We start from the raw sequence: 12,913 nt of genomic DNA, 5'->3' as shown, positions 1-12,913 counted from the left end.
AGACCATTGTGGTCAATTCTTCTTTTCAATGCCAGAAGCCACATGGCCATGAAAAATCATGAAGTTAGAGCCGTCGAATGCCTATCTTTATTGCAAAAACATGAAACACCCTCAATACGGATTTCTCCGGTGGTCACTCCGGTAGCCAAAACAGACCAGAATGGGCAATTCTTCTATTCAATGCCAGAAGCCACATGGCCATGAAAAAACATAAAGTTAGAGCCGTCGAATGCCTATCTTTGTTGCAAAAACATGGAAGTCCCTCAATACGGGTTTCTCCGGTGGTCACTCCGGTGGCCAAAACAGACCAGAATGGTCAATCCTTCTATTTAATGCCAGAAGCCACATGGCCATGAAAAATCATGAAGATAGAGCCGTCGAATGCCTTTCTTCGTTGCAAAAACATGAAACTCCCTCAATACGGATTTCTCCGGCGGTCACTCCGGTGGCCAAAGCGAACCAGAATATTCAATTGTTCTTTTTAATACCAGAAGCAACATGTCCATGAAAAATCATGAAGTTGGAGTTTTCGAATGCCTATCTTTGTTGCAAAAATATGAAACTCCCTCAATACGAGTTTCTCCGGTGGTCACTCCGGTGGCCAAAACAGACCATTGTGGTCAATTCTTCTTTTCAATGCCAGAAGCCACATGGCCATGAAAAATCATGAAGTTAGAGCCGTCAAATGCCTATCTTTATTGCAAAAACATGAAACTCCCTCAATACGGATTTCTCCGGTGGTCACTCCGGTAGCCAAAACAGACCAGAATGGGAAATTCTTCTATTTAATGCCGGAAGCCACATGGCCATGAAAAAACATGAAGTTAGAGCCGTCGAATGCCTATTTTTGTTGCAAAAACATGGAAGTCCCTCAATACGGGTTTCTCCGGTGGTCACTCCGGTGGCCAAAACAGACCAGAATGGTCAATTCTTCTATTTAATGCCAGAAGCCACATGGCCATGAAAAATCATGAAGTTAGAGCCGTCGAATGACTATCTTTGTTGCAAAAACATGGAAGTCCCTCAATACGGGTTTCTCCGGTGGTCACTCCGGTGGCCACATAAGACCACAATGTCCAACAATATTTTTACATATCACAACAATATGGAGCATGTAGAATTATTGAGATTTCATTAAGAGTTAACCAACGCAGATGTGTTTAGCGCGGAAAACTGTTCAATTTTGTTACAGTCAACTCGTTGGCCATCTTGTGGGATCCCTGGAACCGGTTCCAGAAGGACGGGACATAACCAGAAACATACAGAAATAGTTCTCGACAGATTGTATTATGGCCTAAAGAAGTTTGATGCAAAAACTTCTATCCTGTAAATAATATGAATGTGCTTTCTAGCACATTATCGTGAAAAACATTACTTTCCGGATGTTCCGGATTTCCGGAACCGGTTCTTAAGAATTAGTCAATATTAATATCTTTAATCAAAGTCCACGTGAATACCTTTCCAACGATTCTTGAACGGTCCTGATTACTTGTTTGGTTGCAAAGTTATAGCTTGCCAAAGTTAGGGTCTCTAAAGCGGCATTTTTCAGTTGAAGCAGGTTCCCGGTGGCCACAGTGACCAAATCCGGAACTCTCCAGGGGTTTTGAAAACTAGACATGTGTGGCTTTCATTTGGGCCAAAGAAAATCAAAATCGGCCCAGCCACTGATTTTTGAGAGCCGTTCAAAGTTTGGGGTCAAAAATGACCCCAGGGTCTTATTTGTAACTTTTTTTTAGGGACTAAGGAAGGTTAATGTCGGGAGATTTACACTTGGGTGCAAGGTTTATTCATTCCGGCATTATTAAGTGTCAAAAACTACACTCAGTTCACTTGTTTGGGTGTTGAAACTAAAATATGTTTGAACCGCAGCAAATTTAATAAACAACACCGTTGGCTACATAGCAGATTACACAGCTACTGTTAAGCTCCAGTAGCGCCGCTGATGAATAAGCGTTGTGGCAATGATTAAACAAACATTGATCAGATAGTTGAATAAAGATACTTAAGTGATGTTTATGCAACGCATAAACGGAAACGTATTCGACTCAATCTTTAAATACTGCTTTGATTCTTCCAATTAATGTGATCCAGATTGGAGAAAAACAGATGCAGACGGCAGCGAATCAGAAGGTCCCGAGTTCGAGTCTTGCCATGGTTGTGAGTTGTTTCATAAAAAATGTAATTGAAATGCATTTCAGTAGCTTATATGAAGATTTATCAATGGAAATATGAAAAACGTGAATGATTAATTTATTTTTCCTATTTTTTTTTGTTACATTCATATTTAAGAAACGCTTACGAAGCATTTGTTCCATCACATCCTTCAATATAAATAATTTTAATTACCATGTTTTGATTGTATTGCAGTGGAATGATCGCCGTAGAAACTTTGTTATTATGACCCTAGCGGCTAGATTGCTATAATGGTTTGAATGACCTTTATAAGACGTTTATACAAAAAAGCATCAAACAACTTCATTTAATAAACGTTGAAGAAAGGTTTCTGATATTTTTTGAAAAAAGTGAATATTTTAGCGTTGAACAGCAGCTGTATAACCGAGGTACGATAATTGAATAAACATTAATTTCACAATGCTTATAAAGCGGTAGTAGTTGAACAGATTCTCCATTTCTGGGCTAACAAGAGTTGAAAAACAGTTTAATTTGAACTAAATCAAATATAATTCGACTTATTGTTTAACAACACTGCTTTGAGAAACCTTTCTTAAATTGAAAATTGTTTCTTGGGTATTAAATTTGCTGCGGTTCAAACATATTTTAGTTTCAACACCCAAACAAGTGAACTGAGTGTAGTTTTTGACACTTAATAATGCCGGAATGAAAAAACCTTGCACCCAAGTGTAAATCTCCCGACATTAAGTGGATCCTGAGCCCGACCAAGATTGAAAGGATTCGATATTTGATGTTCGATTCGTGTTATGGCGTAGAAACGAAATGGTGGGAGAACTACTCATCGATGTCGGCTACAGTAGACTCTTCAGTTGCCGTTCAACGGTGTTTTCCGTGGTTTCGCTGCTTTTGGTGAATAGGTGAGTTGTAATGTTTTAAATAGTGAAATATAATTATGTGCTGTTGCAGCAAGGCTCATGTGTGATGATCAATTATTGTAATCAGCAACCGCGTAGACAAATGTGAACATGGCGAACAATGACAATTAAGTGATACTGTTACATTACTAATCAGCAGCTGAAAAAACTGATTAAGCAAGTTTTGTTAAACTACGTTTAAGCTTTTTATTCCACTGTTAATCATATGTGGAATAGCGGCATCCGATGCGTTGGAAACAGCCTGTGTTCTAACATTATTACAAACCTCTTAGGCAGTTGGTGGACATTTCTAAACAACTTTCCTTAAACTTTTGTTCAATTTGTTATTCAATTACCAATTATATGATGAACAAAGGTGCTATTTTCACTGTTTGAAATGCTTATTCGCTACTTTGATCAACACATATGCTTGTTCAACTATTGGGGCTTTTATAGAACATGGCATGTTTATCAACGGTTTTGAATTGTTACTTGGGCAACTTTTGCTCCCTGCATTTCAGGCGGGTGTACAGCTCTGCCACCGTTTCAAATCTCACACCTTCCAGAGCGATGTGGAAGAGTAGGCATGAGAGTCCGTCACAAGGGGCCTGCAACTCTAAACCTTCACTAGTAATCGAAAATACTACAAAATGCACAAAATACTACAGAATACTACGGAAAAATTTTCATCGAAGCAGTCCGATTGCTTTGATCGGCAAGTAGAATTATGACAAAATGTCACTGGTACCTAGAACAAAATAATGAGTGCTGATACAGGCGACTTTAGGATTGCAACGTTTATGCATTAGGAGAGCATTGCAATTGCGTTTTTAGTGTAGGTGTATTCTTAGTGAAAATCAATAAAACAATCAATTGATTACATGCCGCTTTATTTTTATTGAGAGATGTTATACAAGTAACATTTCATTTGTCAAAGAAAGTACAACATTTATTCCAAAAATACGGTGCACGTCTTCTAAACGGCCTGATGCAAACTATTCTTCAAGAAAGTACAAAATTCCCCCTAAAAGTACGGTACTTTAGTTGTACTACTCGCTTCACTTTTGGAGCGTTGAAGTGGAGTACTCTGGATGCCTCGTACATATGGTAATGGCGATATCTGCATGTTTACTTCCTGGTTATAGTTGACTTGGCACGTCGGTGTGGAGATCATATGATTAGAATAACTTACTTTTGTTTACCAAAACAAAAGATGCTTTACAAGCTGGACACTTGAAAACAATTAATTACAGGTCAGACTCGATTATCCGGGGGTTCTATTAACCGGGGGCCCGATTATCCGGGGCTCGATTATCCGGAAAAAATGGCTCGATTATCCGGGGACCAAATGATTTTTCGTTTTGTTTGCACATTTTTAGATGGAAATATGTCAAAAGATGTAGCAAATGTGAAATACAACACCCATAAATCAGATTCAGTCTATTTCAGAATTATTTTTATTATGCAGATTTTTCGGCTAAAATTCCATTCTCAACCAATATGGTTATAATCATGCCAGCCGTTGAGTTTAAGCACTATAACATCATACAAGCTTGCTTCTATGTTTATCGAACTGTTTTTGATTGATAAAGCTTAAAAATAAAATAAAAAAAGTATGGCTCGATTATCCGGAAATTCGATTATCCGGGGTGATTTTTTTTCGGGGTCACCCGGATAATCGAGTCCGACCTGTATTACAATAAAAGTTGTTAATATAATTAAATGGGAAAAGTGACTACAGCGCCATTGGAGTTCTAGTGTATTTCTATTATCATATGGTAGCCTTTTTAGAGGCTACAGAACTATCACTACGAGTAACATCCTAGGATGTAACTTTCAAAGAAACATCTGATTATTTCGTTTTTGTTTCGCTCCGAGCGTCAGACAGAATGTTTCCTCCTCTTTCAGCAAGCATTTAACATGATTGATTTGTTCTGAAAAGAATAAATCACACTTCAAGAAAGTATTTCAATTGAAAATATATCGAAACTTACCTACAGTTCACAAACACTCTGATGTAAACGAAGGGTAGTGACAAGTGTGCAGCTTCTGTAGACAGCATCTTTCATTTATTTGCTGCCAAGGTTGCTACGATACATAAAATACCACGAAATACTAAACGAATACTAGTGGTAAATATGATGGAAAGTTTAGAGTTGCAGGCCCCTTGGTCCGTCACCTTGTCGCAGTCACCGGCGAGATTCGTATGAACTGTATAGTACATCCGAAACCCTTACGCAGTTTTGCACCACCTAATGAAATGGCTGAAACGATTCATTGAATGATCCATAAAAAAAAGGAAACGATCCCCAACAAAATAAATAATGATCCATAGAAAATATGAAAACGATCAATAAAATATGAAAATTGATCCGTAGAAAATTGGAAAACGATCCATAAAATATAAGAAAAAATCCATAAAGTTTTGGAAACGTTCCATAGTTTTTTCGAAATGATCCATAACATTTGGAAAATGATCCATAAAATTTAGATCCAATAAAACCATGGACAACTTTTTCGTGAAATTTAAAGTGTTGGCTTATGGATAACTTCTAAAATTTTATGGATCGTTTTCCAAAGTTTCATGGATCATTTTCTATGTTTTATGGATCGTTTTCCAATTTCTATGGCTCATTTTTTATATTTTATGGATCGCTTTCATATTTTCTATAGATCATTTTTTTTAAGGGATCGCTTCCTATTCTTTATGGATAATTTCAGGGATTGTTTCTACCATTTCAAGGGGCAGTTTGTGAATTTCTGGAATTTTTTATTGCTTAATTTTTCATGGATAAGTAGTTTTATAAGTTTAACGGCGCGAACATTGGGCTGCCCGTCTATTGTTGCCTTTAACAGTCTAGTCAGCTTCCTAGGAAAGCCGTCTTCGTCCATGATTTTCCATAGCTCTGTGCGGTCGATTCTGTCGTATGCCGCTTTGAAGTCGATGAACAGGTGATGCGTTGGGGCCTGGTATTCACGGCATTCCTGGAGGATTTGCCCTACGGTGAAGATCTGGTCCGTTGTCGACCGGCCGTCGATGAAGCCGGGTTGATTAGTTCCCACGAACTCATTCGTTTTAGGTGACAGACTTTACGAAAGATGATCTGGGATAGCATTCAAAATAGTGATCGCTCTGAAGTTCTCACATTCCAAATGGCCGCCTTTCTTGGGAATGGAACAGATTACCTCTTTCTTCCACTCCTCCGGTATCTGTCCGGTTTCCCAGATCATGGCTATCATCCGGTGCAGACAGGTGGCTAACTTTTCTGGGCCCATCTTGATGAGTTCAGCTGCAATACCATCCTTACCAGCTGCTTTGTTGGTTTTGAGCTGATGAATTGCGTCCTTAACCCGTAAACACCCGGGACGATCTACTTTTGGTAGAAATGCAATATCTTCTTTATTTTAAAACATTTTACCCCGGATTTTTTTTTATAGTTAAGGGGAATAGTTGTGCTAAGAAATGCATGGTACCTCCCCCCTTTGCACCCTCCCCTCTTTTGCGGGGAGCCGAAAATACGTGGCTTTTTTTTGTATTTTTTATAAATTCTGCATGTTTTTGCTCAAATTTCATCGTTTTGCTAATCATCAATAGTTTTCACTGATCCTAGACATGCAATGTATTACTACCCATCATAGTCTGTTGAAGTTTTGATCCCAGAGCTATTCTAAGGCCTCCAAAACACTCCGAAGTTTGTGACACAAATGTAACATTCTCAACCAAATTTTATGCATGATGAATAATCACAGAACATAGTCTACGGTACTCAAAAAGCCTCAAAGCACCCCTAGAAAATTCACGGTACATGACTTGGGTGATCTAGGTCATCCAAACTACTCTGGAATTCATTTTCTTAAGATCTGAAACATCTACCATCGTTTGTGTTCACTCTGTTCAAGAAATTTAGTCACGTTGATGTCCATTAGACCTCACTATGCTATGAGCAACTGAATATTGTGGTAGTTAGACATTCCGTGAAATACAAATGGCCTCCAATACACTTTGAAGTTTGGGTTACGATATCTACACACTGTATCATGCTTTAGTTGTGAAAAATATTCGTGGAATGTAGTCTATACTGATGATGGAACCTCAGTGCACATCTATAATGCTTTTGGTACACTCATGGGATATTCCAGGCTTTCCAAACTATTCTGGAGTTAGGAACATCAAGGCCTACAGGCTCTACTCTTGTTTTTCTTCACTCTAACGGCATAATTCTTTCACGATTGTGTCTGTTGCACCTTATTATATTACGAGTATCTAAATTTGTGGTTATTTGGGTGTCTGCTGGCATACAAATGGACCCAATGTATTTTGATGTATGGGTCGCAATATCTGTAAACCTTAGGATATTTTTATTGTAGCGAATGCTCGCGGAATATAATCTCCGCTACTCTACAGAGTACAATTCTGATAACTTAGCAACAGTCACTTGGTGATCTAGGTCATCCAAACTGTTCCTGAGTTGAGACTTTCAAGCTCTACAAGCTCTACTCTTGTATCTCTTTACTTTATCGATGTAATTCTTCCACGATTACCTCTGTTGTATCTCATAATATGTTGAGTATTTCTTTGTGTTCCTTGTGCATCCACTGACATACACATGATCTTTATGGTATTTGGAAGAGTCGGAAATTACCCAAGAATTCGTCTAGGCATTCCTCTGAAATTACTCCAGAAGTCCCTCAGAAGTTCATCGTGATGTTCTCCGAGAACATCTACGAGTTCCTAAGGAATGCCTCAGGAGTTACCCAGCAGTTTCTCGAAAATTTCATCAGGAGCTATGCTGGAATTCCTTCAGGAGTTCCTCAGGAATTACTTCAAGTACTTTTCGAAAAATCCTCCAGAAATTCCCCCAAAGATGTCGCCAGGCATTCCTTTAAAACTTCTCAAGGAAATTTTCTCAAGAGTTCCTCCAGAAATTTCTCCTGGGATTCCTCCAGGATGTTTTCCAGGGATTCCTCCAGGAATTTCCCTAGGAATTTCTCCAGGGATTGCTCCAGCGATTTCTCTAGAAATTCTTCTAAGGATTCCTTAAAGGATTCCATCAGGAATACCTCCAGAGATTCCCTCGTGAATTCCTCCATGGACTCATCAAGGAATTCATTCAGGTATTCCTCCAGGAATTACTATCCACTCCTTCAGTAATTCATCCAAGTTTTCCACCAACAACTAATCCAGGGATTTCTTCAGTATTCAAGGGATTCTTCCAGAAATTCTTCCAGGGATTCCTCCAGAGTTTCTTTCAGAAACTTTTCCAGGGAATACTTCAGGAATTTCTCCAGGTAATTTTTCCGGGTTTCCCGGCTAATTTCTCCAGAAATTCATCCAGGAATACCTCCAGGAATTTCTTTTGAAATAACTGCTGATTTATCTATGAATTCATCAAGGGATTCCTTTAGAAATTCCTCCACGGTGTCCTCCAGAAATATTTCCAGGAGTTCCTCCACAAAATTATCCCAGTATACCTCCAGCAATTCCAACAGGGGTTCTTCCCGGAATTCCTCACAGGGATTCCTCCTCAAAGTCTTTCAAGAATTCTATCAGTCATTCCTCCAGGGATTCCTCCAGGAATTCTTCCTGGATATACTCCAGGATATATTTCCGAAATTCCTCCAGGAAATACTCCAGGAGTTCCTTCAAGAATTACTACAGGAAATCATCTAGGAATTGTTCCGGGAAACACTTCAGGAATTGGTTCAAAAAATGTTCTACGAATTCCTCCAGGAATAACTGCAGGAATTCCTACAGGAATTGCTGTAGGAATTACTACAGAAATTTCTCCAGAAGTTCCTTCAATTCCAGTTCCTGCGGGAAAAACCTAACGTGAATTCGGAATAACTCCATGAATTCTTACAGGAAATACTTTATGAAATACTCCAGGAATTTCTCCAGAAAATAAAAATTGAAAAACATAACTTCAAAATGTTCTCGCAGTTCAAGAAAATTGAAATTCCTCTAAGAATTTCCATGGGAAATTCTTTAAACAATCCTTCACAAATTACTGCATGAATACTTGCAGAAAGTACTCCAGGAATTCCTTCGAGGTATTCTCCAGACATTTCTTCAAGAAATTCTTGAAGAAATTCCTGGAAGTATTCTTGTAGGAATTCTTGAAGGAATTCCTGAAAAAAATTTCAAGGAATTCCTAGAGAAATTCCTAGAGAGATTCTTGAAGGAATTCTTGAAAGATTTCTTAGAGGTATTGCTGAAGGAATTCATGGAAAGAAATTCTAGAAGGGATTGTTGGAGGAATTCTTGGTGGATGTCTTGGAGAAATTCCTGGACGAATTTTTAGAGGATTTCCCGGAGGAATTCTTGGAGGAATTCCTGGAGGTATTCCTGTAGGCATTTCAGGAGGAATTTCTGAAGGTATTTATTGAAAATCCCTGGAGGAATTTCCAGAGATATTTGTAAAGGAATCCCTGGCAAAATTTTGGGACAGATTCTTGTAGGAATTTTGACATAAATATTGGAGAAAGGTCTTGGAGAAATGTTTATTAGGGTTCCTGTTGAACTTCTTAAAAGAATTCCTGGAAAAATTCCTGGACGGATTCTTGAAGGAATAAAGGAATTTTTGGAGAATGTTTTGGAGGAATTCTTGAAGTATTTCCTTGAGAAATATTGGAGGAATTCATGAAAGAAGTCTCGGAGAAGTTCTTGGAGAAATCCTTGCAGTTATCCTCGGTGGAATCCCTGGAGTGCCCCGGGAGTATTTTCTTGAGGAATTTCTGGAGGTTTCCTGAAGAATCTAGGAGGTATTCATAAAGAAATTTTTGGAAGATTTTCTAAATGAATTTTTGAAGAAATTTCTTGAAAAATCCCTGGAGGAATTTCTGGCGAAATTCCTGAAGAGATTATTGGCAGAAATCTTAGAGGGTTCTCTGGTGAAATTCTTAGGGAAGGTCCAGTAGGAGTTTTTGAAATTCTTGGAGGGATTCTTGGAAGAATTCTAGGGGACTCCCGTGGAATCCTCGGGAAATTTTCGGAGGCTTTCCTGAGGAACTTTCGGAGGAATTCCAGAATACCTCCTGATGAAATTTTCGAGAAACTGCTGGGAATCTCCTGAAGAATTTCACGGGAAGTCCTAAGACATTCCCTTAAAACTCGTAGAAGTATTCTTGGAGAACATCACGGTGAACTTCTGCGGAATTTCCTAGGAACGTCTAGAGGAGTTCTCGGGTAATTTCCGACACTTCCAAATACCATAAAGATCATTTGTATGTCAGTGGATGCAAAAGAAACACAAAGAAATACTCAACATATTATGAGATACAGCAGAGGTAATCGTGGAAGAATTACATCGATAAAGTAAAGAGATACAAGAGTAGAGCTTGTAGAGCCTGAAGGTCTTAACTCCAGAACAGTTTGGATGACCTAGATCACCAAGTGACTGTTGCTAAGTTATCAGAATTGTACTCTGTGGTTCTAAGAGTAGCGTAGATTATATTCCGCGAGCATTCGCTACAATAAAAATATCCTAAGTTTGCGACCCATACATCAAAATACATTGGGTCCATTTGTATGCCAGCAGACACCCAAATAACAACAAATAGAGATACTCGTAATATAATGAGGTGTAACAGACACAATCGTGAAAGAATTATGCCGTTAGAGTGAAGAAAAACAAGAGTAGAGCCTGTAGGCCTTGATGTTCCTAACTCCAGAATAGTTTGGAAAGCCTGGAATATCCCTTGAGTGTACCAAAAGCATTATAGATGTGCACTGAGGTTCCATCATCAGTATAGACTACATTCCACGAATATTTTTCACAACTAAAGCATGATACAGTGTGTAGATATCGTAACCCAAACTTCAAAGTGTATTGGAGGCCATTTGTATTTCACGGAATGTCTAACTACCACAATATCAAGTTGCTCATAGCATAGTGAGGTCTAATGAACATCAACGTGACTAAATTTCTTGAACAGAGTGAACACAAACGATGGTAGATGTTTCAGATCTTAAGAAAATGAATTCCAGAGTAGTTTGGATGACCTAGATCACCCAAGTCATGTACCGTGAATTTTCTAGGGGTGCTTTGAGGCTTTTTGAGTACCGTAGACTATGTTCTTTGATTATTCATCGTGCATAAAATTTGGTTGAGAATGTTACATTTGTGTCACAAACTTCGGAGTGTTTTGGAGGCCTTAGAATAGCTCTGGGATCAAAACTTCAACAGACTATGATGGGTAGCACGGTGTGTCTGGTAGAACAAATTTATTACAAAAAAATGGGCATCGCTAATTTTTACGCTACGTGAAAGTTGACGCTACCAGCTTTCATTCAAGCCCAACATCGAAATATTCTATCGGGGGAACTTTTTCATACAAAAATTGGGTATGTTTGTTAAGTAGAAATAGCGATTAATTTGGAACCGTGCATTTTGTATGGGGAAAAACAGTATTCTGAAAAAGTTGTTCGGGATCCCTCGGTGGATTTTTTTGAGGGACCCTGCAAATGAAAGCTGAAAGCCTCTATTTTTGAATAGCGAAAAATTTGACGATGCCTATTTTTTTGTTATAAACTTTTCCCATACACACGCCGTGGGTAGTAATACATTGCATGTCTAGGATCAGTGAAAACTATTGATGATTAGCAAAACGATGAAATGTGAGCAAAAACATGCAGAATTTATAAAAAATACAAAAAAAAGCCACGTATTTTCGGCTCCCCGCAAAAGAGGGGAGGGTGCAAAGGGGGGAGGTACCATGCATTTCTTAGCACAACTATTCCCCTTAACTATAAAAAAAAATCCGGGGTAAAATGTTTTAAAACAAAGAAGATATTGCATTTCTACCAAAAGTAGATCGTCCCGGGTGTTTACGGGTTAATGATACTGTTCATTATTTTGGACTTTGAAGCATACTTTTGTTATGAAATATGATGGTATTCTATAGAAACCCCTATTTTTTTTTAGGGGTAAGGCCCTTTAAAAGGGCGTAATTCAACATTTCGTCCAACGATTATTTTCAAAATTTATCCAGAGGTGTAGGAATGATAAAGAAAGAGAATGGCGTTTCAAATTTTGTTGGCAGAAGCATGCTTCTGTTAGAAATATGATGTTTTTCTATAGGAACCCTGATTTTTCAGGGGTTAGGCCCTTTAAAAGGGCGTAACTCAAAAGTTCGGCTAACGATTATTTTAAAAATTTGTCCACAGGTGTAGAAATGATGAAGAAAAAGAATGGCGTTTCAAATTTTGATGGCAGAAACATGCTTCTGTTATGAAATATGATGTTTTTCTATAGAAACCCTCATTTTTTAGGGGTTAGGCCCTTTAAAAGGGCGTAACTCAAAATTTCGTCTAACGATTTTTTTAAAAATTTGTCCAGAGGTGTAGGAATGATGAAGAAAGAGAATGGCGTTTCAGGTTTTGATGGTATATTTTTTTTGATAATAACGGTAAATGAAGCACCGTGGCTCGGTTTCATCAATGGGGTTATATATGGCCAATCCAGGCCCAAAGGGTTAAGTTGAAATTACTGAAAATAAATTCAATCAAAGCCCACCTGGCAGGTCTTTACAATCTCTTTATGTGTCCTAGTTTGCCGAAATTTTCCAAAATAAATAAAAGTGTTGCTTTGCAATTTCCGCAAAAAGTTAAAGCTTTGGTCAAGTTCTGTGTAGTCATTTTCATTCAATAAGAATTCTTTAATTATTGCAAACGCTTTAGAATTTTTGGCTGAATTTTTGAAATTCAGCAGCTTGTTTACATCTTTACATCTGAGTTTCTTCTTATTTTTAAAACTTCTATGATGAAATTAACATGATTTTTGAAATCTTACAAATATTTAAACTAATTTTGAAAAATAAATTAAAAAAAAATAGTAAGTTTTCCAAATATTGATTTCTGAAAACAT

Source organism: Aedes albopictus, chromosome 2, assembly GCF_035046485.1.
Source record: "Aedes albopictus strain Foshan chromosome 2, AalbF5, whole genome shotgun sequence".
NCBI classification, from domain to species: Eukaryota; Metazoa; Arthropoda; class Insecta; order Diptera; family Culicidae; genus Aedes; species Aedes albopictus.
Note: the sequence above shows the minus strand (reverse complement) of the source record.